Source organism: Pristiophorus japonicus, unplaced genomic scaffold (genome assembly GCF_044704955.1).
Source record: "Pristiophorus japonicus isolate sPriJap1 unplaced genomic scaffold, sPriJap1.hap1 HAP1_SCAFFOLD_282, whole genome shotgun sequence".
NCBI classification, from domain to species: Eukaryota; Metazoa; Chordata; class Chondrichthyes; family Pristiophoridae; genus Pristiophorus; species Pristiophorus japonicus.
Genome location: NW_027252582.1, coordinates 465,249 through 491,521, shown reverse-complemented (window position 1 = coordinate 491,521; position 26,273 = coordinate 465,249). Strand labels below are relative to the sequence as shown.

Sequence of the window (26,273 nt, the reverse complement as noted above, 5' to 3'; positions counted from 1 at the left end):
GTTAGTGATGGTGAATCTCGGTTACATCAAAAACTCCATGAATTCTCTGCCGGGAAATTCAGATCTTGGAAATCGCCTTTAAACGCTAAACTTTGACACGCAGTGAGCCAGTGTGCACTGTAGAAGGGGCCCTGTCCAAATGAATGCTCAAGGATAAGTTATCAGTGCCCATGGTCCAGGCATTCCCTGATTCCAGTCTTGCACTCTTTGCGAAGTTTAAAATGCTGAATATTTCCGCAGTGGCAATGCATTGATTGATGACAAGCTCGAGTGATGTGGCGCAAATACGTACCTGGAAGACTAAAGATAGCCATGATTGGCAAAATGTACGTTGTCTATCAGCAATTGGAGTTCCACTTGTTGAGCGAGATCTTGTCATTTTGTGCAGACTTGAAAACAGAAGTGTTTTTGTTGTATCACCACACGCTGCTGATGATTGGGGCAACAACAGCGAGTTGAGCTGCAAGCATGTTCAGGAACAACATTGCATTTCGAAGCACCGCAGATACAATGTTCCCTGACCGGGAATCGAACCCGGGCCGCGGCGGTGAAAGCGCCGAATCCTAACCACTAGACCACCAGGGAAGCTGCTGCAAACGTCTGTGCCAGCAAGCAGACCAACCCAGTCTTTCCTCCTTGCTGTTTTGAAATTCTCATCACATTCGCGCCAGGGAAAACTGTTCGCAGCAAATGGCAGTTTTTGTGGAGAACATCAAAGACATGTCCGCGCAATCACAGTGTTAAGTGCGGCTAGGCATCCACTGAAATCCATTTCATTCTCTCCTTTTTCCTGGAATTTTCACTCTCGGTACCGTGTGAAGATTTCATTTGGTGCTTTTGTCCTGAAATGCAGCCTTTTGCTCATCTCCTGGCGACAGAACCGTTCTGTCTTTCTGTTCTGCTTTTAACCATTGACGGGAACAGGTCTCCAGTTCATCGGTTATGCGCAAAGCAAGAAACACGTATCAACAGAAAGTTGTGCTCTGCACACCGTCGGCAAAGAAGCAATGGCTGTTATTCCAAATCGTTCCCATCCCTTGGGATTCCGTGTGGATTTGTTTCGTTATGAAGATTTGATTGTAAAAGTTACTAAAAACCGAATAAAAATCATGAAAAATTGGGATGGCGCATACGGGGATCGGGCCCGCGCTTTTGGCTTTATTAATACCACGCCCTAAACGACCGATTTAACCGGCAACAAAATGCCCTTCGGCTGCGTGAAAGCACAGCCTGAGATGATTTTGTATCCGGCACACACTGGGTGATAGAGTTACTGCATAAGAATTGAACACATTGCATCGCTTAAACATTGTTCACTCTTAGAAACATAGAAAATAGGTGCAGGAGCAGGCCATTCAGCTCTTCTAGCCTGCACCGCCATTCAATGAGTTCATGGCTGAACATGAAACTTCAGTACCATATACAAAACTGGGCAGAGTATAAATAGAACGTAACAGAAAAAGAGCGCTGAATCTAAAAAAAATCATGTCGAAAATTAGTACCACGCAACCGCTGAACAGCCCAGCCCTCAACCACTGTCTCGATCTAAAACCAGCTTCTCCCCTTAAAATGAAGGAAACGTAAAATCACCAGATATTGCCGAAACCCGGGATTGAACCAGTGACCTTTAAATCTTCAGTCTCACGCTCTCCCAACTGGACTATTTCGGCCCGACAGAAAACGAAGCAAAACTTTCTCACACCTTTTTGAAAGAAAACTTAAACCCCGGAAGGAATTGCCCCGCACACTCAGTCCTCATTTCGGGGCAATGGGTCCCAAACACATCTCGGAGCTCCGGATGTGTTCATGTAATGTATAATGATATTGAAAAGGAGAGATTTAACGTTAGTGATGGTGAATCTCGGTTACATCAAAAACTCCATGAATTCTCTGCCGGGAAATTCAGATCTTGGAAATCGCCTTTAAACGCTAAACTTTGACACGCAGTGAGCCAGTGTGCACTGTAGAAGGGGCCCTGTCCAAATGAATGCTCAAGGATAAGTTATCAGTGCCCATGGTCCAGGCATTCCCTGATTCCAGTCTTGCACTCTTTGCGAAGTTTAAAATGCTGAATATTTCCGCAGTGGCAATGCATTGATTGATGACAAGCTCGAGTGATGTGGCGCAAATACGTACCTGGAAGACTAAAGATAGCCATGATTGGCAAAATGTACGTTGTCTATCAGCAATTGGAGTTCCACTTGTTGAGCGAGATCTTGTCATTTTGTGCAGACTTGAAAACAGAAGTGTTTTTGTTGTATCACCACACGCTGCTGATGATTGGGGCAACAACAGCGAGTTGAGCTGCAAGCATGTTCAGGAACAACATTGCATTTCGAAGCACCGCAGATACAATGTTCCCTGACCGGGAATCGAACCCGGGCCGCGGCGGTGAAAGCGCCGAATCCTAACCACTAGACCACCAGGGAAGCTGCTGCAAACGTCTGTGCCAGCAAGCAGACCAACCCAGTCTTTCCTCCTTGCTGTTTTGAAATTCTCATCACATTCGCGCCAGGGAAAACTGTTCGCAGCAAATGGCAGTTTTTGTGGAGAACATCAAAGACATGTCCGCGCAATCACAGTGTTAAGTGCGGCTAGGCATCCACTGAAATCCATTTCATTCTCTCCTTTTTCCTGGAATTTTCACTCTCGGTACCGTGTGAAGATTTCATTTGGTGCTTTTGTCCTGAAATGCAGCCTTTTGCTCATCTCCTGGCGACAGAACCGTTCTGTCTTTCTGTTCTGCTTTTAACCATTGACGGGAACAGGTCTCCAGTTCATCGGTTATGCGCAAAGCAAGAAACACGTATCAACAGAAAGTTGTGCTCTGCACACCGTCGGCAAAGAAGCAATGGCTGTTATTCCAAATCGTTCCCATCCCTTGGGATTCCGTGTGGATTTGTTTCGTTATGAAGATTTGATTGTAAAAGTTACTAAAAACCGAATAAAAATCATGAAAAATTGGGATGGCGCATACGGGGATCGGGCCCGCGCTTTTGGCTTTATTAATACCACGCCCTAAACGACCGATTTAACCGGCAACAAAATGCCCTTCGGCTGCGTGAAAGCACAGCCTGAGATGATTTTGTATCCGGCACACACTGGGTGATAGAGTTACTGCATAAGAATTGAACACATTGCATCGCTTAAACATTGTTCACTCTTAGAAACATAGAAAATAGGTGCAGGAGCAGGCCATTCAGCTCTTCTAGCCTGCACCGCCATTCAATGAGTTCATGGCTGAACATGAAACTTCAGTACCATATACAAAACTGGGCAGAGTATAAATAGAACGTAACAGAAAAAGAGCGCTGAATCTAAAAAAAATCATGTCGAAAATTAGTACCACGCAACCGCTGAACAGCCCAGCCCTCAACCACTGTCTCGATCTAAAACCAGCTTCTCCCCTTAAAATGAAGGAAACGTAAAATCACCAGATATTGCCGAAACCCGGGATTGAACCAGTGACCTTTAAATCTTCAGTCTCACGCTCTCCCAACTGGACTATTTCGGCCCGACAGAAAACGAAGCAAAACTTTCTCACACCTTTTTGAAAGAAAACTTAAACCCCGGAAGGAATTGCCCCGCACACTCAGTCCTCATTTCGGGGCAATGGGTCCCAAACACATCTCGGAGCTCCGGATGTGTTCATGTAATGTATAATGATATTGAAAAGGAGAGATTTAACGTTAGTGATGGTGAATCTCGGTTACATCAAAAACTCCATGAATTCTCTGCCGGGAAATTCAGATCTTGGAAATCGCCTTTAAACGCTAAACTTTGACACGCAGTGAGCCAGTGTGCACTGTAGAAGGGGCCCTGTCCAAATGAATGCTCAAGGATAAGTTATCAGTGCCCATGGTCCAGGCATTCCCTGATTCCAGTCTTGCACTCTTTGCGAAGTTTAAAATGCTGAATATTTCCGCAGTGGCAATGCATTGATTGATGACAAGCTCGAGTGATGTGGCGCAAATACGTACCTGGAAGACTAAAGATAGCCATGATTGGCAAAATGTACGTTGTCTATCAGCAATTGGAGTTCCACTTGTTGAGCGAGATCTTGTCATTTTGTGCAGACTTGAAAACAGAAGTGTTTTTGTTGTATCACCACACGCTGCTGATGATTGGGGCAACAACAGCGAGTTGAGCTGCAAGCATGTTCAGGAACAACATTGCATTTCGAAGCACCGCAGATACAATGTTCCCTGACCGGGAATCGAACCCGGGCCGCGGCGGTGAAAGCGCCGAATCCTAACCACTAGACCACCAGGGAAGCTGCTGCAAACGTCTGTGCCAGCAAGCAGACCAACCCAGTCTTTCCTCCTTGCTGTTTTGAAATTCTCATCACATTCGCGCCAGGGAAAACTGTTCGCAGCAAATGGCAGTTTTTGTGGAGAACTTCAAAGACATGTCCGCGCAATCACAGCGTTAAGTGCGGCTAGGCATCCACTGAAATCCATTTCATTCTCTCCTTTTTCCGGGAATTTTCACTCTCGGTACCGTGTGAAGATTTCATTTGGTGCTTTTGTCCTGAAATGCAGCCTTTTGCTCATCTCCTGGCGACAGAACCGTTCTGTCTTTCTGTTCTGCTTTTAACCATTGACGGGAACAGGTCTCCAGTTCATCGGTTATGCGCAAAGCAAGAAACACGTATCAACAGAAAGTTGTGCTCTGCACACCGTCGGCAAAGAAGCAATGGCTGTTATTCCAAATCGTTCCCATCCCTTGGGATTCCGTGTGGATTTGTTTCGTTATGAAGATTTGATTGTAAAAGTTACTAAAAACCGAATAAAAATCATGAAAAATTGGGATGGCGCATACGGGGATCGGGCCCGCGCTTTTGGCTTTATTAATACCACGCCCTAAACGACCGATTTAACCGGCAACAAAATGCCCTTCGGCTGCGTGAAAGCACAGCCTGAGATGATTTTGTATCCGGCACACACTGGGTGATAGAGTTACTGCATAAGAATTGAACACATTGCATCGCTTAAACATTGTTCACTCTTAGAAACATAGAAAATAGGTGCAGGAGCAGGCCATTCAGCTCTTCTAGCCTGCACCGCCATTCAATGAGTTCATGGCTGAACATGAAACTTCAGTACCATATACAAAACTGGGCAGAGTATAAATAGAACGTAACAGAAAAAGAGCGCTGAATCTAAAAAAAATCATGTCGAAAATTAGTACCACGCAACCGCTGAACAGCCCAGCCCTCAACCACTGTCTCGATCTAAAACCAGCTTCTCCCCTTAAAATGAAGGAAACGTAAAATCACCAGATATTGCCGAAACCCGGGATTGAACCAGTGACCTTTAAATCTTCAGTCTCACGCTCTCCCAACTGGACTATTTCGGCCCGACAGAAAACGAAGCAAAACTTTCTCACACCTTTTTGAAAGAAAACTTAAACCCCGGAAGGAATTGCCCCGCACACTCAGTCCTCATTTCGGGGCAATGGGTCCCAAACACATCTCGGAGCTCCGGATGTGTTCATGTAATGTATAATGATATTGAAAAGGAGAGATTTAACGTTAGTGATGGTGAATCTCGGTTACATCAAAAACTCCATGAATTCTCTGCCGGGAAATTCAGATCTTGGAAATCGCCTTTAAACGCTAAACTTTGACACGCAGTGAGCCAGTGTGCACTGTAGAAGGGGCCCTGTCCAAATGAATGCTCAAGGATAAGTTATCAGTGCCCATGGTCCAGGCATTCCCTGATTCCAGTCTTGCACTCTTTGCGAAGTTTAAAATGCTGAATATTTCCGCAGTGGCAATGCATTGATTGATGACAAGCTCGAGTGATGTGGCGCAAATACGTACCTGGAAGACTAAAGATAGCCATGATTGGCAAAATGTACGTTGTCTATCAGCAATTGGAGTTCCACTTGTTGAGCGAGATCTTGTCATTTTGTGCAGACTTGAAAACAGAAGTGTTTTTGTTGTATCACCACACGCTGCTGATGATTGGGGCAACAACAGCGAGTTGAGCTGCAAGCATGTTCAGGAACAACATTGCATTTCGAAGCACCGCAGATACAATGTTCCCTGACCGGGAATCGAACCCGGGCCGCGGCGGTGAAAGCGCCGAATCCTAACCACTAGACCACCAGGGAAGCTGCTGCAAACGTTTGTGCCAGCAAGCAGACCAACCCAGTCTTTCCTCCTTGCTGTTTTGAAATTCTCATCACATTCGCGCCAGGGAAAACTGTTCGCAGCAAATGGCAGTTTTTGTGGAGAACTTCAAAGACATGTCCGCGCAATCACAGCGTTAAGTGCGGCTAGGCATCCACTGAAATCCATTTCATTCTCTCCTTTTTCCGGGAATTTTCACTCTCGGTACCGTGTGAAGATTTCATTTGGTGCTTTTGTCCTGAAATGCAGCCTTTTGCTCATCTCCTGGCGACAGAACCGTTCTGTCTTTCTGTTCTGCTTTTAACCATTGACGGGAACAGGTCTCCAATTCATCGGTTATGCGCAAAGCAAGAAACACGTATCAACAGAAAGTTGTGCTCTGCACACCGTCGGCAAAGAAGCAATGGCTGTTATTCCAAATCGTTCCCATCCCTTGGGATTCCGTGTGGATTTGTCTCGTTATGAAGATTTGATTGTAAAAGTTACTAAAAACCGAATAAAAATCATGAAAAATTGGGATGGCGCATACGGGGATCGGGCCCCCGCTTTTGGCTTTATTAATACCACGCCCTAAACGACCGATTTAACCGGCAACAAAATGCCCTTCGGCTGCGTGAAAGCACAGCCTGAGATGATTTTGTATCCGGCACACACTGGGTGATAGAGTTACTGCATAAGAATTGAACACATTGCATCGCTTAAACATTGTTCACTCTTAGAAACATAGAAAATAGGTGCAGGAGCAGGCCATTCAGCTCTTCTAGCCTGCACCGCCATTCAATGAGTTCATGGCTGAACATGAAACTTCAGTACCATATACAAAACTGGGCAGAGTATAAATAGAACGTAACAGAAAAAGAGCGCTGAATCTAAAAAAAATCATGTCGAAAATTAGTACCACGCAACCGCTGAACAGCCCAGCCCTCAACCACTGTCTCGATCTAAAACCAGCTTCTCCCCTTAAAATGAAGGAAACGTAAAATCACCAGATATTGCCGAAACCCGGGATTGAACCAGTGACCTTTAAATCTTCAGTCTCACGCTCTCCCAACTGGACTATTTCGGCCCGACAGAAAACGAAGCAAAACTTTCTCACACCTTTTTGAAAGAAAACTTAAACCCCGGAAGGAACTGCCCCGCACACTCAGTCCTCATTTCGGGGCAATGGGTCCCAAACACATCTCGGAGCTCCGGATGTGTTCATGTAATGTATAATGATATTGAAAAGGAGAGATTTAACGTTAGTGATGGTGAATCTCGGTTACATCAAAAACTCCATGTATTCTCTGCCGGGAAATTCAGATCTTGGAAATCGCCTTTAAACGCTAAACTTTGACACGCAGTGAGCCAGTGTGCACTGTAGAAGGGGCCCTGTCCAAATGAATGCTCAAGGATAAGTTATCAGTGCCCATGGTCCAGGCATTCCCTGATTCCAGTCTTGCACTCTTTGCGAAGTTTAAAATGCTGAATATTTCCGCAGTGGCAATGCATTGATTGATGACAAGCTCGAGTGATGTGGCGCAAATACGTACCTGGAAGACTAAAGATAGCCATGATTGGCAAAATGTACGTTGTCTATCAGCAATTGGAGTTCCACTTGTTGAGCGAGATCTTGTCATTTTGTGCAGACTTGAAAACAGAAGTGTTTTTGTTGTATCACCACACGCTGCTGATGATTGGGGCAACAACAGCGAGTTGAGCTGCAAGCATGTTAAGGAATAACATTGCATTTCGAAGCACCGCAGATACAATGTTCCCTGACCGGGAATCGAACCCGGGCCGCGGCGGTGAAAGCGCCGAATCCTAACCACTAGACCACCAGGGAAGCTGCTGCAAACGTTTGTACCAGCAAGCAGACCAACCCAGTCTTTCCTCCTTGCTGTTTATAAATTGTCATCACATTCGCGCCAGGGAAAACTGTTCGCAGCAAATGGCAGTTTTTGTGGAGAACATCAAAGACATGTCCGCGCAATCACAGCGTTAAGTGCGGCTAGGCATCCACTGAAATCCATTTCATTCTCTCCTTTTTCCGGGAATTTTCACTCTCGCTACCGTGTGAAGATTTCATTTGGTGGTTTTGTCCTGAAATGCAGCCTTTTGCTCATCTCCTGGCGACAGAACCGTTCTGTCTTTCTGTTCTGCTTTTAACCATTATCGGGAACAGGTCTCCAGTTCATCGGTTATGCGCAAAGCAAGAAACACGTATCAACAGAAAGTTGTGCTCTGCACACCGTCGGCAAAGAAGCAATGGCTGTTATTCCAAATCGTTCCCATCCCTTGGGATTCCGTGTGGATTTGTTTCGTTATGAAGATTTGATTGTAAAAGTTACTAAAAACCAAATAAAAATCATGAAAAATTGGGATGGCGCATACGGGGATCGGGCCCCCGCTTTTGGCTTTATTAATACCACGCCCTAAACGACCGATTTAACCGGCAACAAAATGCCCTTGGGCTGTGTGAAAGCACAGCCTGAGATGATTTTGTATCCGGCACACACTGGGTGATAGAGTTACTGCATAAGAATTGAACACATTGCATCGCTTAAACATTGTTCACTCTTAGAAACATAGAAAATAGGTGCAGGAGCAGGCCATTCAGCTCTTCTAGCCTGGACCGCCATTCAATGAGTTCATGGCTGAACATGAAACTTCAGTACCATATACAAAACTGGGCAGAGTATAAATAGAACGTAACAGAAAAAGAGCGCTGAATCTAAAAAAAATCATGTCGAAAATTAGTACCACGCAACCGCTGAACAGCCCAGCCCTCAACCACTGTCTCGATCTAAAACCAGCTTCTCCCCTTAAAGTGAAGGAAACGTAAAATCACCAGATATTGCCGAAACCCGGGATTGAACCAGCGACCTTTAAATCTTCAGTCTCACGCTCTCCCAACTGGACTATTTCGGCACGACAGAAAACGAAGCAAAACTTTCTCACACCTTTTTGAAAGAAAACTTAAACCCCGGAAGGAATTGCCCCGCACACTCAGTCCTCATTTCGGGGCAATGGGTCCCAAACACATCTCGGAGCTCCGGATGTGTTCATGTAATGTATAATGATATTGAAAAGGAGAGATTTAACGTTAGTGATGGTGAATCTCGGTTACATCAAAAACTCCATGAATTCTCTGCCGGGAAATTCAGATCTTGGAAATCGCCTTTAAACGCTAAACTTTGACACGCAGTGAGCCAGTGTGCACTGTAGAAGGGGCTCTGTCCAAATGAATGCTCAAGGATAAGTTATCAGTGCCCATGGTCGAGGCATTCCCTGATTCCAGTCTTGCACTCTTTGCGAAGTTTAAAATGCTGAATATTTCCGCAGTGGCAATGCATTGATTGATGACAAGCTCGAGTGATGTGGCGCAAATACGTACCTGGAAGACTAAAGATAGCCATGATTGGCAAAATGTACGTTGTTTATCAGCAATTGGAGTTCCACTTGTTGAGCGAGATCTTGTCATTTTGTGCAGACTTGAAAACAGAAGTGTTTTTGTTGTATCACCACACGCTGCTGATGATTGGGGCAACAACAGCGAGTTGAGCTGCAAGCATGTTCAGGAACAACATTGCATTTCGAAGCACCGGAGATACAATGTTCCCTGACCAACCCAGTCTTTCCTCCTTGCTGTTTAGAAATTATCATCACATTCGCGCCAGGGAAAACTGTTCGCAGCAAATGGCAGTTTTTGTGGAGAACATCAAAGACATGTCCGCGCAATCACAGCGTTAAGTGCGGCTAGGCATCCACTGAAATCCATTTCATTCTCTCCTTTTTCCTGGAATTTTCACTCTCGGTACCGTGTGAAGATTTCATTTGGTGCTTTTGTCCTGAAATGCAGCCTTTTGCTCATCTCCTGGCGACAGAACCGTTCTGTCTTTCTGTTCTGCTTTTAACCATTGATGGGAACAGGTCTCCAGTTCATCGGTTATGCGCAAAGCAAGAAACACGTATCAACAGAAAGTTGTGCTCTGCACACCGTCGGCAAAGAAGCAATGGCTGTTATTCCAAATCGTTCCCATCCCTTGGGATTCCGTGTGGATTTGTTTCGTTATGAAGATTTGATTGTAAAAGTTATTAAAAACCGAATAAAAATCATGAAAAATTGGGATGGCCCATACGGGGATCGGGCCCGCGCTCTTGGCTTTATTAATACCACGCCCTAAACGACCGATTTAACCGGCAACAAAATGCCCTTGGGCTGCGTGAAAGCCCAGCCTGAGATGATTTTGTATCCGTCACACACTGGGTGATAGAGTTACTGCATAAGAATTGAACACATCGCATCGCTTAAACATTGTTCACTCTTCATATACAAAACTGGGCAGAGTATAAATAGAAAGTAACAGAAAAAGAGCGCTGAATCTAAAAAAAAGCATGTCGAAAATTAGTATCACGCATCCGCGTTATTTCATAAAAATTATGAAAAATTCAGTGGGCTAGGCATCCACTGAAATCCATTTCATTCCCTCCTTTTTCCGGGAATTTTCACTCTCGGCCGAAAAAGCTCAGTTGGGAGAGCAATAACTGAAGATCTAAAGGTATCTGGTTCAATCCCGGATTTCAGCAATATCTGGTGATTTTGCGTTCCCTTCATTTTAAGGGGAGACACTGGTTTTCTGTTGAGACAGTGCTTGAGGAATGGGCTGTTTTGCGGTTCCGTGATACTAATTTTCAACATGATTTTTTTTTCGATTAAGCACGCTTTTTCTGTTACTTTCTATTTACACTCTGCCCAGTTTTGTATATGAAGAGTGAACAATGTTTAAGCGAAGCGATGTGTTGAATGCTTATGCAGTAACTCCATCACCTAGTGCCCTAGGGCATTTTGTTGCCGGTTAACTTGGTCGGTTCGTGCGTGGTATCAATAAAGACAAGAGCGCGGGCCCGATCCCCGTACGGGCCATCCCAAATTTTTCATAATTTTTATTCGGTTTTTAGTAACTTTTGCAATCAATCTTCATAATGAAACAAATCCACACGGAATCCCAAGAGTTGGGAATTATTTGGAATAACAGTCATTGCTTCTTTGCCGACTGTGTGCAAAGCACAACTTTCTGTTTATATGTGTTTCTTGGTTTGCTGATAACCGATGAACGGGAGACCTGTGCCCGTCAATGGTTATAAGCAGAACAGACAGACAGAACGGTTCTGTCGCCCGGAGCAGGGCAAAATGCTGCAGTCCAGGACAAAAACACCAAATGAAAGTGAAAAATACCGCGAAAATGACAGAATGAAATAGATTTCAATGGACGCCTGCCCGCACTTAATGATGTCGTTGCGTTGACATGTCTTTGGTGTTCTCCATAAAAATGCCATTTGCTACGAACTGTTTTGCCAGTCGCGAATGTGATGAGAATTTCGAAGGAGGAAGGAGGAAGGACTGGATTGGCCTTCTTGCTGGCAAAAATATTTGCAGCTGCTTCCCTGGTGATCTCGTTAATAGCATTTTGTGTTTTTACTGGCACAGACCTGGGTTCGATTCACGGGTAAAGAACGTTGTATTTTTGGCTGTTCGAACTGCAAGGCGTCCAGGATCAAATATACAGCTCTCCACAGTGTTGCTGCCTCAAGCACCAGCAGCGCATCCTTCATTGCAGTGTTAAAACATACAGTTCTGTGCCTTCTGTTTTAAAGTCAGCAGTAAATGACGAGATCTCGCTCAACAAGTGGAACTACAATTGTTGATTGATACCGGAAATGTCGCCAATCTTGGCTATCTTTTATCTTCCAGGTACCATTTTGGGGCACATCACTCGAGCTTATCATCAATCAATGCATTGCCAGTGTGGAAATATTCAGCATTATAAACTTCGCAACGTGTGCAAGACTGGAATCAGAGAATGCCTGGACTATGGGCACTGATAACTTATTCTGAGCATTCATTTGTCCTGGGCCACTCCTACATTGCACATTGGCTCACTGTGTGTCTATGTATAGCGTTCATTTGCGATTTCCAAGCTCTGAATTTCCCAGCCGAGTATTCATGGACTGTTTGATCTCAACGAGATTCAACTTCAATATCATTAAATGTCTCCTTGCGTCGCGACTCTTAATCTTGGTAGCCTAGTGGTGAGGATTCGCTGCGCTCACCGTCGCGGACCGTGTTTGATTCCGTGGCGATGGGCAATGAAAACTTAACCTGGGCATTAAGATTTTCATTATGCATTAACAAAACCTGAGTTCCGAGATCTGATCGGGACCTATTGCCCCGAAGCGATGGCTGTGTGGTTGGGGAATTTATTCCTGGATTAGGTTTTTTTCAAAACGTGTTTTCTTTCATTTGTTCAGTTGAAAATAGCTTATTTGGGAGAGTGTTAGACAGTAGGTCTAAAGGTTCCTGGTCAATCCTAGGTTTCTGCAATTTCTGGTTATTTTGTCTTCGCTTCATTTTAAGGGGAAAGGCGGGTTTCATATCGGGACATTGCTTGAGGGATGGGCTGTTCAGAAATTGCGTGACAATAATTTTCAACATGAATTCTGTTAGATTCATTCACTCTTTTTCTGTTACTTTTTATTGACACTCTGTCCAGTTTCTCATCTCTTCACATTTTGGAGAAGAGCATTGAGCGACAAATTAAATGCTGTCGGATCTCACAGTCTCTGAGGGAGGGAAATGCAGCCCCGATATACCACGGCCCGGCAAAATCTTCCCATACACCCAGCACAAGCACACTGAAAACAGGCACTGCTGCATTTGCTGAGGATCCGCAGCGAGTAAAATTTTCTTTGATCTCTGATAGATGTAAATAAATTGTGGTGTATATGTGTTCGTGAAACGTTCCAGTTCTGACAAAGTGTCATCGACCCGAAACGTTAACTCGGCTTCCTCAGCACAGATGCTGCCTGACCTGCTGAGATTTCCAGCATTTTCTGTTATTATTCAAGTAGCCAGCATCTACAGTCTTTTGCTTTTATCTTACCTTTTGTGCGGAGATCCCAATTCCCATGTTTCTGGAGTCAATCCCCGTGTTTCCAGCGCTATATCCACTATTTCTAGTTAATATCCAGTTTCAGGAGGAAATCCCCTTGTTTCTTGGGTTATATTGACTATTTCTGGAGACCGCATTAGGGCAATGGAGCTGTGGATGGATTCACTCTGGAGCATCCACGATGCTGAGGATTTCGAGAGTAGAGCGTTTAATGAGTTGGTCACAATGCAGGTAAAGGTTACACAGGCAGATAGCGGATGGGGGATCATCAAGCAGAACAGGAATGTGAAGGCAGTGCAGGAGTCATCTCCATCTAAATGAAATATACCGTTTTGGATATTGTTGGGGGACATCGCTCATCAGGGGAAGGTAGCAGCAGCAAAGCTCATGGCACCGTGGGTGGCTCTGATGCAAAGGAGAGCAGGAAAAGGAATGGGAGAGCTATAGTGGTACGGGGTTCTATTGTAAGGGGGATAGATAGGCGTTTCTGTGGTCACAACAGAGACTCCAGGATGGTATGTTGCCTCCTTGGTTCAATTGTCAAAGATGTTCCAGAGAGGCTGCAGGAAATTCTGCAGGGGGAGCGGAAACAGCCAGTTGTCATCGTGCATATAGGTACCAACGAGAGAGGTAAAGAAATGCGACAAGAACCGACAAGCTGAATGACGGGAGCTAGGATTTAAATTGAAAGGTAGGCTCTCAAAAGTAGTAATCTCAGGATGGCTGCCAGTGCCACGTGTTTGTCAGAGTAGAGATAGTGGGATAGATAAGATGAATGCGTGGCTTGAGGAGGAGTGGTGCAGGAGGGAGCGATTCAAAGTCCAAGGATATTGGAACCGGTTCTGGGGGAGGTGGGCCCAGTGCAAACGAGACGGTCTGCACCTGGGCAGGACCAGAAACAATATCCTAGGGGGAGTGTTTGTTAGTGCTGTTGGGCAGGGTTTAAACTAATATGGCAGGGGGTGGGGACCTATGCACGGAGACAGAGGGAAGTCAAGTTTGCGCAGTAGTCAAAGATAGATAGAAGAAAAGTAAAAGGGGAGAGCAGAGAAACACAAGGTAAAATTTAATGACGACCACATTACAGTAAAATTCTAATGGGACAAAGTGTGTTAAAAATACAAGCCTGATGGCTCTGTGCCTCAATGCGAGGAGTATTCATATAAGGTGGATGAACTCACTGTGCAGGCAGCTATCAACGAATATGATATAATTGGGATTACAGAGACATGGCTCCACGGTGACCAAGGCTAGGAACTGAACATCCAGGTGTATTCAGCATTCAGGAAGGATAGACAGAAAGGAAAATGAGGTGGGGTAGCGTTGCTGGTTAAAGAGCAAATTAACGCAACAGTAAGGAAGGATATTAGATTGGATGATGTGGAATCTGTCTGAGTAGAGCTGCGGAATACCAAGGGGCAGAAAACGCTAGTGGACGTTGTGTACGACCTCGAAAGAGTAGTAGTGAAGTTGGAAAGTGTAGTAGTGAGGTTGGGGACAACATCATACAAGCAATTAGGGATGCGTGCATTAATGGTGCAGCAGTTATCATGGGCGCCTTTAACCTTCATATGGATTGGGCTAGCCAAACTGGTAACAATACGGTTGAGGAGGATTTCCTGGAGTGTATTACGGATGTATTTCTAGACCAATATGTCGAGGAACCAACTAGAGGGCTGGCCATCCTAGACTGGGTGATGTGTAATGAGAAAGGACTAATTAGCAATCTTGTTGTGCGAGGCCCCTTGGGGAAGAGTGACCAAAATATGGTAAAATTATTCGTTAAGATGGAGAGAGATAGTTAATTGAGAGACTAGGGTCCTGAACTTAACGAAAGGTAAATTCGATGGTATGGGACGTGAATTGGCTAAAATAAACTAGCGAATGGTACATAAAGGGTTGAAGGTGTATAGACATTTGCAGATATTTAAAGATCGCAATGGAGGAACTTCAACAATTGTACATCCCTGTCTGGAGTAAAAATAAAACGGGGGATGTTGCTCAACCGTGGCTAACAAGGCAAATTAGGGATAGTGTTGAATCCAAGGAAGAGGCACATAAATTGCCCAGAAAATGCAGCAAACCTGAGGACTGGGAGACATTTAGAATTCAGCAGAGGACATTAGTAGGGAGGGGTTGGAAATAGAGTATATGAGAGGAAGCTTGTGCGGAACATAAAAACTGACTGCAAAAACTTCTATAGATGATATGAGAAGAGTTAAAGACGAGTGAACACAAACGAAGGTCCGTTGCAGTCAGAATCAGGTGAATTTATAATAAACAAAGAAATGGCAGACTAATTGAACAAATATTTTAAGTTCTGTCTTCACGAAGGAAGACAACAATAACCTTCTGGAAATACTAGGGGACCGAGCGTCTAGTGAGAAGGAGGATTTAAAGGAAATCGTTATTAGTCAGGATATTGTTTGAGAAATTGATAGGATTGAAGGCCGATAAATCACCAGGGCCTGATAGTCTGCATGCCAGAATACTTAAGGAAGTGGCCCTAGAAATAGTGGAAACATTAGTGATCATTGTCCAAACGTCGATCGTCTCTGGATCAGTTCCTATGGACTGGAGGGTAGCTAATGTAAGACATCTTTTTAAAAAAGGAGGGATAGAGAAAACGTGGAATTATAGACCGGTTAGCCTGATATCGGCAGTGAGGAAAATGCTGGAATCAATTACTAAAGATGAAATAGCAGCGCATTTGGAAAGTAGTGACAGGATCGGTCTAAGTCAGCATGGATTTATGAAATGGAATCATGCTTGACAAATCTTCGAGAATTTTGAGGACGTAACTAGTTGAGTGTACAAGGGAGAACCAGTGGATTTGGTATATTTTGATTTTCAGAAAGGCTTTTGACATGGTCCCACACAAGAAATTAGTGTGCAAAATTAAAGCACATTTCTTGGGAGTAAGATATTAAAGTGGATATAGACCTGTATGGTAGACAGGAAGCAGAGAGTCGGAATAAATGGGTCCTTTTCAAAATGGGAGACAGTGACAAGTGTGGTGTCACAGGGTTCAGTGCTGGAACTCCAGCTATTTACAATATACATCAATGATTTAGATGAAGGAATTGAGTGTAATATCTTCAAGTTTGCAGATGATACTAAGCTGGGTGGCGGTGTGAGCTGTGAGGAGGATGCCATGAGGCTGCAGGGTGACATGGATAGGTTAGGTGAGTGGGCAAATGCATGGCAGATACAGGAAAATGTGGATAAATGTGAGGTTATCCACTTTGGTGGAAAAAACAGGAATGCAGAATATCATCTGAATGGTGACAGATTCGGAAAAGGGGAGGTGCAACGAGACCTGGTTGTCATGGTACATCAGTCATTGAAGGTTGGCATGCAGGTACAGCACGCGGTGAAGCAGGCAAATGGCCGTCATGGCTAGGGGATTTGTGTATATGAGCAGGGACGTCTTAGTACAGTTGTAGAGGGCCTTGGTGAGGCTTCATATAGAATATTGCGTTCAGATTTGGTCTTCTAATCTAAGGACGGACGTGCTTGTTATTGAGGGAGTGCAGCGAAGGGTCACCAGACTGATTCCCGGGATGGCAGGACTGACATGTGAAGGTAGACTGGATCGACGGCACCTGTATTCACTGGAGTTTAAGAATGAGAGGGGATTTCATCGAAATATATAACATTCTGATGGGAGTGGACAGGTTAGAGGCAGGAAGAATGTTCCCGATACTGGGGAAGTCCAGAACCAGGGATCACAGTCTAAGGATAAGTGGTATGCCATTTAGGACCGAGATGAGGAGAAACTTCTTCAGTCAGAGGGTTATTACCCTGTGAAATTCCCTGCCACAGAAAGTTGTTGAGGCCAGTTCATTAGATATAGTCAAGAGAGAGTTAGATATGGCCCTTGTGGATAGGGAATCAAGGGGTATGGAGAGAAAGCAGGAAATGAGTTCTGATGTGAATGATCAGCCATGATCTTATGAATGGTGCTGCAGGCTCGAAGAGTCGAATGGCCTCCTGTTGCACCTATTTTCTATGTAAAATCATGTTCCTGGAGCTAGTTGCCCTGTTTCTGTATTTCATAATTGCACATGTACTGCAGCTAATTCCCTTCTCCTTGACCTAATTCCCCTGTTGCTGGAGCTTCAAATTCCGCTGTTCCTGGAGTGAAATCATTTGTTCCGGAGCTAATTCACGCATTCCTGGTTCTGATGCTGTTTCTGCTGATCCTAATTCCCCTGATCTTGGAGCTAATTCTCCATTTTCATGGGCTCCTACTATCGCGGTTTGTGGACGTCCCAATTGCTATTTTTCTGGAGCAATTCTGTTCTTTCTCAATCTAAGACGCCTGTTTATGGAGACTATACCCCTGTATCTGGAGCTAATTCCCCTCTTCCTGAAGTTACAAGTCCCCTGTTTCTGAAGCGAATTCCCTTTTTTATGGAGCACCCAAATGCCGTTTTTGGAGCTTCAAAATTCGGATGGTAATGGAGTAGCTAATTGTTCTTTTGATGTGGCTGATAATTTCGCGATATTAGGAGCTCCGAATAGACTATTTAAAGTGTGCTCTACTAATTACCCTGCAACAAGAATACCTTGTTTTGCATACAACCTGAGTGACTTGTATCATACCACCACCAGAAAGCATAGCTGTTGGAGTCTCAAGGGATCCCTGCATCCCTTGGGAGCACTACATATAAGCAGGCCTGGCATGTTGTATCAACACTCTGGATTTTGAATAAAGGAGCTGAGGTACCATTACTCATATCTACAGTAAGCAGGCTCATAATAAACTAATGTAACTAACAACTGGCGACAAGATGACGAACAATCACGTGAAAATGCAGGGTCCCATGAAGCTTCAGGAGCAGAGAAATTAGCCTCAGAAACGGGGAATGGTATTTCCTGAATTACAGGAATTAATTCCAGAAACAGGGGAATTAACTCCAGAAACATCGGAATAACCACAAACTGGGGAAGTAGGTATTCCAGAAACACAAGAATTATTAACTCCAAAAAGCGAATTTCCAGAAATATGTTAATTCGCTCCAGAAAGAGGAGGAATGAGGTGGTCCAGTAGCAGAGGACTTTTCAGCCACAGCAACAGGTGTATTGGTTCAAGAAATTGGGGAATTAGCTCCAGCAACAGGGGAATTATGAGATCCAGAAACAAGGGGATAATGGTTCCATCAACAAAGTAATTGGGAGCAAAAGAAACAGGAGATTCAAAATGCATGGGGAATTAGGAGAGGGCGTCATTCACATGGAACTTACGGGGTTCTTGTATCGGTTTCTGTCAGAATTTAGCCTAACGCGAGCATAGCTCTGATTCTTCAGCTGGGTTCAACTCTACACCAAGACATGTGGCCGAAGGTCAGAACTTCAGAATCCAAATCCTTTTATAATGTGTGAAAACTGGTGATAAAGAATAAAATACAGATCTAACATTCTTGTAATATTAACAACCAAATAAAAGCAGTAATCGAAAAGTTATTTATTATACCGTACATCACAGAACAGTTGAATGAGAAGCTTCTTACATCACTACTTCTGGGTAGGTTTAATACAGCAGGAGGTTCGTTCTTAACTAAAATTACACAATGAGCTAAAATGGATGCTTGTTTGCTCTGTGGCTGCTGGTTTCCTCTGGTTTTTCTTTCATGCTCTTTTCCGTTCAATTGGGAAAATGCCATTCTATGGCTGGAATACTTCATGACAAGAATTAAACTCACTCCAACCAATACACTCCGTCAAAATCAAGGATTAAAAATGCTTACCCAGAGTTCGGTTCCTCTTAGTGCATGAGTTGGCTTCTAGGCAGGTATCATCTGTATGTTGGAGTTCAGTCTCATATTAGGTATGACACGTGCCATCACTGCCAACCGTAACCTCCACCTTACGTACCCTTCTGCCCTCGGTGGGGTAGGTCCCAGAGGCACTTACAAGTGGTCAGTCGTTCCGGCGAATTTCTTTGTCGGAGAAGGATGGTCATCTTCTTTTAAGTCTGTCTACGAGGCGAACTGCATACAAGGTCGCTGTCACTGGTGTCTGGCTTACTGTAAGAAATTTAGCCAACTTAGGTGAAAGGAGTAGCTGCCAGTATCAGTCTTATGCTCCGATAAATGCTCCCTCCATGTGTTGCATAAGTAGGTATCGAGTTGTGAGTGTTGGGCGAAGATAGTGGGGATAGTTGAGCAGCCACAAATCGGACAATTCAGCCATCTGCGCTGCGATTTGTGCATAATTCAGCAAGTTCTGGAAGCTTGTGGCTTCATCCGCCTTGAACTTCAAAAGCTCGACAAGTTTCCGCAGAAAGGATGTCGTATACCTCAACTTGTTGCCAAAACTCTCCATTTCCTTGCACAGTTCCTTGTTGGCCGTTTCACAGTCCGCACCGTACCAAGGAATCTGTACCAATTGTTTGAACGTGTACTTTGTATACTTGATGAGAAAAGCAAGTTTCTCCGTGGCTGGTCTGCCATGGCTTCAAATGTGTGGCGCCATGGCTGAAACATTTTATGATGGGGAGCGTAAAATCGGGCTCATGTGTAGGCTGGCGCTGACGAGTGTTGGCAATGCCATTGTTAAGTCGAGTGTTGGCTCCTGCATGTTGGTTGCTGGCTCGACATGACGGAGGCTCGAGTAGTTTGGTGCTACGCCACTGGCTGGTGGGACAGCTCTTCACAACGCTCCGGCTGGCTCAATGATCAGGGCTGCTGGCTGAAGTCGGAATGCAGTGGCAGAATGAGAAGGCCTGGCTGTGAGATGCCGAAAGTGCGAGGCATGGTCATTTGAGGTCTGTTCCGGTGAGGTTTGGACACAAGGCCTCCGTGTTTCTTGCCCGGCTCGCTCCATCTCCTCTACCCTTGCTTGCTGTACAGCGGTGGATTTCCAGGCTTGAAGTAACTTGAGGGTCACCTCGGCCTGGACTTCTGTCACTTTCGCCTCGGCCATTTGTCTCGCTATGACCTCCACCAAGACTGCGTTCTTCGTGGCAGCAGCGATGTCAGCTCGAGCATTGATCAGGGTAGTCTGAATTGAGGACGATGTCCTGGAGTTCTGTCGAGTGTCCCGACCGTCTGTTGACGCTCGACCGTGATTGTAGTGCCATGGTGTGCAGCCGCACCATGTGGGCGATGTCACTGTTCGCAGTTCTCTAGGAGGATTGACTCAGTTTGTTGAGCATCTTACTTGAATGCTCCCGCTTTATCTTGTGCAGAGGTCACAGAGCGCAGCCCACAGATGCTGGAACGTCTGGAGTGGCGAACAAACCTGGCCACGACTGTTTGAAGGGTGTTGTCAGGATTTGTGTCAGCCACTTCAAGAGTTATTTGGGTTCTCCAGCCACTCTAGATATCATTTATTTTTAGTCGCATGTGTGTCATTGCTGAGGGCCTTATATGGTCGGGTGCCTCTCAGATCGACTCCGAAGGTGTAGCTCATGGAGAGAGATCTCCTCGAGTTCTGAGCTTTGAATTTCCTCATGCAGGGTATTTGTGCTACCAGTACTGCCTTAATGATAATTTTCTGCTGGTAACCTGGGCGATTATCTCCACGCAAATGACCTTCTGTTGCTTCAGCCGAGTACTGTCAAACAATCGGTTTGGGACAATTTAGAACAGAGAATACAAAATTACACGGAGTTAAACGAGCGTGACAGGACTCGAAGCTGCAATCTTCTGATAATGGCCTGGCAATTGCAGTCGGATTCTTGCCGCACGCTCAAACCTCAACCACAAGAAAGGTACCTACTTACCTGATAGCTCCAGCCCTTTGCGGACCTGGGCTTGCAGGCGTGCGGCAGCGTAAAGTCTCATGCATCCCAGGGGCGCATGCAGTTCGCCAGTGTACCTGGGCTCACGGGAGTCAGGACAACCAATGAGAAAGGGTGATTCTTTAATCCGCACAAGCATATTGGAAATTACCTAAAAATGCTATTCAGACTAAAATAGTTTCAAAATTAAAAATAAAATTGGAAAATAAAACTAGGCATTTTTAATCAGGACAAATTGACGAGAAGATTCAAATTGAAGTGATTTTTAAAAATCGCTTACAATATTTTACAAACCATTATGCTGGTAAATGACCTTACTGCTTTTACCAAGTACAAGTGTTTACTGGGTGTTCGCTGGGTAGTAGTTGGGCAAATAGCCCAATCCTGCAGCAGCGAAAGGGAATTTACAGCAGATGGATGTGATCAGTCATGGTGAAACTGGACATATCAAAAGTTCTGGGGTTTCTTTTTCCCCCCACATCCATCTGCCGAAATCCCACAAGGGCACTTGCGACAGCGTACACTGTGCGTAGGCCGTCATAGGATCGGTTAAATCCAGCCCATTGTCTTTTGCATGATGTCATCGAGGTACAATATGCAGATGTATATAAGGAGGGGCGAAGCACTGAGTTAACGCCACCTCAGTTACTGAGGTTTAAAGGAAGTTGCCAACAGCTCGAGCGGTTCAGTCTGCTCATTGAATATGGAACACTGACCGTGCTGGGACTGCGGAGTTGAGTCAGCACATTCAACTGCTGAAACGGCTGTGCTTCCATTGGTCAGTGGTGCAAGCTCGTGAACAGGAGCAGCGACCTAATGGGTCCAAAGCAGGAGAAAAGGAAGAGGTATGAAAGAAAGGAGCAGAAATATTCACATGAGACCAGGAGTGCACATTGCCGAAATCTGTTGCTGCACCACCGATTGCAAGACGATCCAAGCCCGAGTTCATCCGACTTCCGCCCAGGCTCATTTGTTATTCCTCTGACAACGAATTACTCACTTCACCCGGAATAAGCTCAAGAACCGAGAAAAGAACCTTACAGGAACGAACTTTATTAAGTATATAAAAAAGCGTTCAACAAATAATTAATTCGATGACCAAATTTTGCCATCCCTGGCCACTTACTGCCCGGATGAAGAATGAGTGGAGCGTCACAGGGACCCGCTCAGATCCAGCTTGGCCCTGCATCAGATAATTAAACTTCGGGCATAATCTGTTACCTCTCGGGCGCTGGTCCTTTTTCAAAACTCTGTCCGATGGAAGTGTTCCGGGACCTGGTTGGGGTTTGGAGAGACAATAAAGCGGACCGAAATCATTCAGTTAACGAAAGTTGGAGGTTTTCACCGACTGCAGCCCCGGCGGCGGAGGTAAAACTGACCGATGGAACAAACATTTCAGAGAGAGGACCATGGAATAGAACGAACTGAACAGCGACAAACGTACACGGATCAGGGAATTCCGCCTGTCCACTTTTCACTGATCCCGGTTTTCACAAGCGCCAGCGAGCCTGGGCCCGCCTTGTTCACCTCTAGTTCAGCGAGAAAGACAAAAGCGGATTTCAGTCTGAAGACAGTGGTTCCTGTACACTTAAACTTCCACACTCCGCTAATAGTATGTGTACCGGTCACCACCCCATTACTTGGGCCAGGCAGTGCGTGAGGGCGGCCTGTCCAGAGATGCTCCAACAGCCCAGTTTTGAGGAAAGTAATGTGTAGCCTAGGGGAGAGGCGAAGTCAATTGGCTCTGATTTCAATGTTTATGGGTAGAAAGCGGGCCTCTGTAGTAATCTCTGGGTTACTACTGGTGCCACGTGCTAATGAGTATAAGAAAAGAAGGATAGAGAGGATCAACACGTGGCTGAAAATTTGGTGTAGGAGGGAGGGCTTTAAATTCTTGAGGCATTGGGACCGCTTCTGGTCGAGATTTGACTTTTACAATCCTGAAGAGTTGCATCTCAACAGCGCAGGGACGAATATCCTCATGGGGAGTTTTGCTGCTGACGTGGGGAGATTTTAAACTAGATTGGCAGGGTGATGGGAACCCGAGAATGAATTCAAAAGTAATGGAAGTAAAGCAGAAATTGGATAGCCAAAATCTAGTAAGCGAATTTGTAAGACAGAGGAACCAGAGCCAGTATGTACTAAGCAAGGAGGTCTCGCGGTGATGAATGGTATATACTTTAATGTAAGGAGTATAGCGAATAAGGTGGATGAGCTAAAGAGCAGTGGTATAGACACATGAGGGTATGACATTTTCGCCGTTAAAGAAACATGGCTGAACGAGGGGCCGGTTTGGCAGATCTATATTCCAACGGAAAGAGTACAGACATTGTCAGTAATATCAGATACATAAGCATTACAGATAGTGTCAGTAATATCAGCTCTACATTCAGCACAGATACTGTCAGTAATATCAGCTCGAAAATCAGCACAGACACTGTCAGTAATATCAGCTCCATAATCAGTACACATACTTTCAGTAATATCAGCATCATAATCAGTACAAATACTGTCAGTAATATCAGATCTACAATCAGCACAGATACTGTCAGTAATATCAGCTCTATAATCAGCACAGACACTGTCAGTAATATCAGCTCCATAATCAGTACAAATAGTGTCAGTAATATGAGCTCCTTACTCAGCACAGATACTGTCATAATATTAGCTCTATAATCAGTAGAGATACTGTCAATAATATCAGCTTTATATTCAGCACAGACACTGCCAATAATATCAGCTATATAAACAGCAAAGACACTGTCAGTAATATCAGATCCATAATCAGTACAGTTACTGTCAGTAACATCAGCTCCACAATCAGCACAGATTCTGTCAGTAATATGAGCTGCATAATCAGTGCAGACACATCGGTAATATCAGATCCATAAACAGTACAGATACTGTCAGTAATATCAGTTCTATAATCAGCACAGATACTGACAGTAATATGAGCTGCATAATCACTGCAGACACTTCAGTAATATCAGATCCATAAAAAGTACAGATACAGTCAGTAATATCAGATCCATAAACAGTACAGATACTGTCAGTAATATGAGCTGCATAATCACTGCAGACACTTCAGTAATATCAGATCCATAAACAGTACAGATACTGTCAGTAATATCAGCTCTATAATCAGCACAGATACTGACAGTAATATGAGCTGCATAATCACTGCAGACACTTCAGTAATATCAGATCCATAAACAGTACAGATACTGTCAGTAATATCAGATCCATAAACAGTACAGATACTGTCAGTAATATAAGCTCTATAATCAGTACAGATAATGTGAGTAATATGAGCTCCATAATCAGAACAGATATTTTTTTTATATCAGCTCCATAATCAGTTCAGATACTGTCAGTAATATCAGCTCTATAATCAGTACAGATATTTTCAGTAATATCGGCTCCATAATCAGTACAGATACTCTCAATAATATGAGCTCCATATTCAGCACAGATACTGTCATTAATATCAGCTCTATAATCAGTACAGATATTTTCATTAATTTCAGCTTCAAAATCAGTACAGATACTGTCAGTAATATTAGCTCCATATTCTGCACAGAAACTGTCAATAATGTCAGCTCCATAATCAGTACAGATACTTTGAGTAATATCAGCTCCATAACCAGCACAGATATTTTCAGTCATATCGGCTCCATAATCAGCACAGATATTCTCTTTAATGTCAGCACCATAATCAGCACAGATACTGTTAGTAATAGCAGCTGCAGAATCAGTACAGATATTTCAGTAATACCAGATCCATAATCAGCACAGATACTGTCAGTAATATCAGCTGCATAATCAGCACCGATACTGTCAGTAATATCAGCTCCATAATCGGCACAGATACTGTCATTAATATCAGCTCCATAATCAGCATAGATACTGTCGGTAACATAAGCTGCATAATCAGTGCAGATACTTCAGTAATATCAGATCCATAAACAGCAAAGATACACTCAGTAATAACCGCACCCGAGCCAACACAGATACTGTCAGTAATATCAGCTCCATAATCAGCACAGCTATTGTCCGTAATATCAGCACCGATACTGTCCGAAATATCAGCTCCAGTATCAGTACAGATACTGTCAGTAATATCAGCTCCATAACCAGTACAGATACTGTCAGTAATATAAGCTCCATAATCAGTACAGATACTGTCAGTAATAAGAGCTCCATAATCAGTACAGATACTGTCAGTAATATCAGCTCCATAATCAGTACAGATACTGTCAGTAATATCAGCTCCATAATCAGTACAGATACTGTCAGTAATATCAGCTCCATAATCAGTACAGATACTGTCAGTAATATCAGCTCCATAATCAGTACAGATACTGTCAGTAATATCAGCTCCATAACCAGTACAGATACTATCAGTAATATCAGCTCCATAATCAGTACAGATACTGTCAGTAATATCAGCTCCATAATCAGCACAGATACTGTCAGTAATATTATCAGCATAATCAGCACAGATATTATCAGTAATATCTGCTCTATAATCAGTGCAGATACTGTCAGTGATATCAGCTTCATAATCAGCACAGATACTGTCAGTAATATTATCAGCATAATCAGCACAGATATTATCAGTAATATCAGCTCTATAATCAGTGCAGATACTGTCAGTGATATCAGCTTCATAATCAGTACAGGATTTAACTTTAATGTCAGCTCTATAATCAGTACAGATACTGTCAGTGATATGAGCTCCATAATAATTGCAGGTATTGACTGTAAAGTCAGCTCTATAATCAGTACAGATATTGTCAGTAATATCTGCTCCATAATCAGCACCGATATTGTCAGTAATATCAGCTCCATAATCAGTGCAGATATTGTCAGTAATATCTGCTCCATAATCAGTAAAGATATCGTGAGTAATATGAGCTCCATAATCAGTACAGATATTTTCAGTAATATCTTTCCTTAATCAGCACAAATATTGACTGTAATATCTGCTCCATAATCAGCACAGATACTGTTCGTAATATGAGCTCCATAATCAGCACAGATACTGTCACTAATATCAGCTCTCTAATCAGTACAGATACTGTGAGTAATATGAGCTCCATAATCAGTTCAGATACTGTCAGTAATATCAGCTCTATAATCAGTACAGATAATTTCAGTAATATCTGCTCCATAATCAGTACAGATACGCTCAATAATATGAGCTCCATAACCAACACAGATATTGTCGATAATATCAGCTCCATAATCAGTATAGATATTGTCAGTAATACTAGCTCCATAATCAGTACAGATACTGTCAGTAATATTTGCTCCATAATCAGCACAGATACTGTCAGTAATATTAGCTCTATAATCAGTACAGATACTGTCAGTGATATCAGTTCCATAATCATACAGGTATTGACTGTAATGTCAGCTCTATAATCAGTACAGATACTGTCCATGATATCAG

General features: G+C 43.9%; 5 non-coding genes across 5 annotated transcripts; all 5 read right to left on the bottom strand.

Annotated features, from left to right (window-relative positions):
- Positions 1 to 513: 513 nt before the first annotated feature.
- trnae-uuc (transfer RNA glutamic acid (anticodon UUC)) lies at positions 514 to 585 on the bottom strand. Its single transcript has one exon. It is a non-coding gene; the product is annotated as a tRNA-Glu (tRNA).
- Positions 586 to 2,357: 1,772 nt separating this feature from the next.
- trnae-uuc (transfer RNA glutamic acid (anticodon UUC)) lies at positions 2,358 to 2,429 on the bottom strand. The gene has a single exon. It is a non-coding gene; the product is annotated as a tRNA-Glu (tRNA).
- Positions 2,430 to 4,201: 1,772 nt separating this feature from the next.
- Positions 4,202 to 4,273, bottom strand: trnae-uuc (transfer RNA glutamic acid (anticodon UUC)). The gene has a single exon. It is a non-coding gene; the product is annotated as a tRNA-Glu (tRNA).
- A 1,772-nt stretch (positions 4,274 to 6,045) lies between these two features.
- Positions 6,046 to 6,117, bottom strand: trnae-uuc (transfer RNA glutamic acid (anticodon UUC)). The gene has a single exon. It is a non-coding gene; the product is annotated as a tRNA-Glu (tRNA).
- Positions 6,118 to 7,889: 1,772 nt separating this feature from the next.
- trnae-uuc (transfer RNA glutamic acid (anticodon UUC)) lies at positions 7,890 to 7,961 on the bottom strand. Its single transcript has one exon. It is a non-coding gene; the product is annotated as a tRNA-Glu (tRNA).
- Positions 7,962 to 26,273: the final 18,312 nt, after the last annotated feature.